Source organism: Dama dama, chromosome 30 (assembly GCF_033118175.1).
Source record: "Dama dama isolate Ldn47 chromosome 30, ASM3311817v1, whole genome shotgun sequence".
NCBI lineage: Eukaryota > Metazoa > Chordata > Mammalia > Artiodactyla > Cervidae > Dama > Dama dama.
The window spans coordinates 57,747,704-57,752,246 of record NC_083710.1 but is presented as its reverse complement, the minus strand read 5'-3'; the positions used below and the strand labels follow the sequence as shown (position 1 = coordinate 57,752,246).

General features: G+C 38.9%; 1 pseudogene; it reads right to left on the bottom strand.

Moving 5' to 3' along the window:
* Nucleotides 1-4,064: 4,064 nt before the first annotated feature.
* On the bottom strand, nucleotides 4,065-4,159 carry LOC133049807 (U6 spliceosomal RNA; annotated as a pseudogene).
* Between the last annotated feature and the right edge of the window lie 384 nt (nucleotides 4,160-4,543).

Below are 4,543 nucleotides of genomic sequence, written 5' to 3'. Positions count from 1 at the left end.
ATGAGGAAAGTGAAAGAGTAACCAGTCATATATCACATAGCTAGTAAATGCTTCAACAGTGACTAGAATTGGTACATTTCTTATTCATTCAGTATTTTATCCACTCAGATTGATATTGTTAATCTAAACTCATAATAATACATACCCTCCCATCAGTTTTACTTTCCTCTTTGAAAGTAGAACTATAAAAGGTAAAGAAAATTAATTAACATTTGTTAGGATTCAAAAATAAATATACAAATTCCTCCACACATGAAAAAAAAAAACAAAAACCTGCTGCAATGAGTCAGAAAAACATGAGGTCAAGGGTGTTTATATAAATTTGAAATAAACATACAATAGGATACATCCTCAGTGGCGTTGGTAAATTTTATTGCAGGATGTGCTTCTTAAGGAATTCACAAATAAAAGCCCTCAAGAGTTCCGGCCCAGCTGTCCCTTGCAGAGCATAATGACTCTTTGGCCCTCTGCTCCACCAGAGGTCACCGCACCACTTGCCCAGCAAGGCCTCCAGGTGTTGAAGGCAGGTCCTCCCCACCCCAGTGGTGACCCCCAGGCACATAGAGTGCTTTCCTGGGTCTTAAGGGAGGATGATCCATCAATATAAGTTAGCATTTCTGCTCCCATAGAATCCATAGAACATGCAAGGAGGTACTTAATTACGCAGGCCCCAGAAATTCCAGTGCATCTCGTCTCATGCTTTGATTATATGAAAAAGAGCAATAAAAATTGCTGAAAGACTGTGCTTTGAATGAGGTTGAAACCCAAGAAGTACAATGTAACAGAAATACCACTATCTTCAATTTTTTGTCATTTGAAAGATCAGCTCTGCTGTAAATAACTTTTAGGTGTTGCATACATAAGTGGTTTTTTTCCTCCAGTGTGAATTTTATCTTAAATGCTGATGGCAAGAAAGAATTTCAGGGGGTGAATAAAATGTACTTACAGGCGAAACAGCCATCTGATTGTGAACTTAGCTCTTGCATACTAAACAGGAGAGTTTTGTCTCTTGTCTCAATAGCTACAGAAAAGCAGGAAGTATTTGGAAGGGAAAAATCAGGATTGGGAGGAAGTGGGGGGTGGGGAGGTCTGGTTTGTCTATGTGACACACTTCTTACTGGCACTATGCCCAGAAGTGTTTTCATACTGCTTTGAAAGACAGAAGCTGTATAAGAAAAACTAAAGAGACTGCTTTTCCTGAGAAAACATTTGAGACAAGACAGTCAGGGCAAGCCAGGCCAGTATGGGCCATGAGACCTGACCAGACCAGGTGTGGGAGCCTGGTCAGTGTTGTGAAAAAGGCCAGGAAGAACGGTGAGGTGAGATGCCCAGAGCAGATACTGACCCTGAGGTCCTTGGAAGACATTGGGGTTGGGGGCAAGTAGAAATGGTAGCTTTGTGAAGTGGAGGCAGGGGAAACAGTAGAGAGGGAAAACACTTGTTATTTTAAACCAGTGGATAATGATCATAAGGAACTGGCAACTTGGAGATTACAAATAAATGTGAGGATTTACCTAAAAGAAACAATGAAATATACACAAATATTTATGTACATGGGAATTTGCTACAGTATTATTTATAATAATGAAAATTTTAAAGTAATCTATATGCCTGCAAGTGTTAATCTCTCTGTTGTGTACAACTCTTTGCGACCCCATGGACTATAGTCCCCCAGGCTCCTCTGTCCATGGAATTCTCTAGGCAAGAATGCTGGAGTGGGCAGACATTCCCTTCTTCAGGGCACTTCCCCAACCCAGGCACTGAACCTGAGTCTCCTGCATTGCAGGCAGATTCTTTACCATCTGAGCCACCAGGGAATACATATATATAATATAGGAAATATATCTTATATATTTACATATATATGACATATGTGTGAGTATGTAAATATCAGAATAATATGTAACCATTAAAATGTATATTCTAACAATATTTTAAGTCTAAATAAATATATTAAGTTTAAAATTAGATACAGCAGCATTATATTTGTAGATATATAAATATATCATGATATACATATATAATCGGAGAAGGCCCTGGCACCCCACTCCAGTACTCTTTCCTGGAAAATCCCATGGACGGAGGAGCCTGGTGGCCTGCAGTCCGTGGGGTCACGGACACGACTGAGCGACTTCACTTTCACTTTTCACTTTCATGCACTGGAGAAGGAAATGGCAGCCCACTCCAGTGTTCTTGCCTGGAGAATCCCAGGGACGGCGGAGCCTGGTGGGCTGCCGTCTATGGGGTCACACAGAATTGGACACGGCTGAAGCGACTTAGCAGCAGCAGCAGCAGCATACATATATAATATATATACATACATGTATATGTATGTGTGGAGAGAAGAAGAGAAAGATAATGAAAGGATACATCAAAATGTCAACAATGGTTATTTTTTAGGTGATGGAATTGCATATGATTTTAATTTACCTTCTCTGAGCTTTTTGGTGTTTTTCAGATTTTTTTAAAAGTACCAGAGTTCTCCTTTATGTATTCTTAATTTTAAATGTCACCTATAAACATTTTTTAAGTTTTCAATAATACCAAATACTATTTTTAATTAACTTTTATTGGAGTATAGTTGATTTACAACATTGTGTTAGTTTCTGCTATACAGTAAAGTGAATCAGCTGTACATATATCTATCTATTCTTTTTTAGATTCTTTCCCCATATAGGTCATTACAGAGTACGGAGTAGAGTTCCCTGTACTATATAGTAGGTTCTTATTATATAAATAAATAAATGTAAATAAATAAAATAAATGTTAAATAAAATGTAAAGTTCCTCTGTTCCAGTTCCTCTGAAACCCCTGTAATGCTTTGAGTCACATCTCTTGGTGTCCCTGTATTTATCTATGTTTGTTTCCATTCTTTATTAATTCTTATCAAGATTTTAAATAATATGTTTATATCTTATACTAGTTATTCTACATATGCCTCTGACTCTTTCTCTGCTCTTTATTGACCAATCCCACTTCTGTATATATATCTACAAAAAAAATGAAACTACTAATTCTAAAAGATACATGCACCCCAATGTTCATAGCACCATTTACATTAGCCAAGATATGGAGCAAATCTGTTTCCATCAAGAGACAAACAGTATATGTTCAATATATATATATATAATGGAATATTACCCAACCATAAAAACTGAAATTCTGCCATTTGCAGCAACATGGATGAATCTAGAGGATAGTATGCTTCCTGAAATATGTCAGACAGAGACAGATGCCATATAATATCACTTGTATGTGAAATCTAAAAATTAAAACAAATATGTATATATGCAAAACAGAGACTCAGAAACAAATGTAGAAACTGGTGGTTACCAGTGAGGAAGGGAAGGGAGAGGGGCAAGACAGAGGTATGGGATTAAGAGATACAAACTACTATATATAAAATAGATAAGCAACAAAGATATATTTTATAGCAAAGGGAATTATAACCATTATTTTATAATACCTTTAAATAACCTAGAAAATGTTGTATAATCTATAAAAATACTGAATCACTATGCTGCTGCTGCTAAGTAGCTTCAGTCATGTCCGACTCTGTGCGACCCCGTAGACGGCAGCCCACCAGGCTCCCCCGTCCCTGGGATTCTCCAGGCAAGAACACTGGAGTGGGTTGCCATTTCCTTCTCCAATGCATGAAAGTGAAAAGTGAAAGTGAAGTCGCTCAGTCGTGTCCGACTCTTAGCGACCCCATGGACTGCAGCCCATAAGGCTCCTCCGTCCATGGGATTTTCCAGGCAAGGGTATTGGAGTGGGGTGCCATTGCCTTCTCCGGTGTGTCCCTAATGAGACCTCCTGGGAAATGATTCTGGTATACATTGCCCACAAGGGACAGCTAGACATCAATTGTAAGTGTATCTTGTTTGTTATAATTTTACCCAGGCTTTTCTTTTTTTTTTTGTTGGAGTACAGTTGCTTTACACTGCCATGTCAGTTTCTTCTGCATAGCAAAGTGAACCGGTCATATGTATAAAATACATCCTCTCATTTTTGGATTTCCTTCCCACTTAGGTCACCACAGAGCACCAGGTAGAGTTCCCTCCGCTATACACTAGGTTCTCATTAGTCATCTATTTCATACACCGTGCTAATCTTCTCTGTATTGTTCCAATTTTAGTATATGTGCTGCCCAAGCCAGCACCAGCTTACTCTGTAGCAGCATCTCATACACAGTGATGATCTCAGTCCCCTGTTTAGCAGAAGCTCCTAGGACCTCCCCGGGGCAGGGGGCGGAGGGGTGGGGTGGTAGGTTGAGTCAAGTTTCAGAATCTGAGTAAGCAGTTGGTGGGCAAAAGTGTTTGAAGCAGCTGGATTCTAGTAAATGGACAATAATTATCAGGAAGTAATATCAGAGCAGAGGCTTTAAGCAGTCAGCAATTGGAGAAAGTTAGCCTGAAAGATTTGTCCGTCTCATCCTTAAGCATGGTGTCTAGTCATTAGTGATGATAAGTGACTGGGCAAATAGTCATAAGCTCAGACATTTGATATCCTGGGAACAAAGAGTTTCCGAAAGTCACGTTAAAAA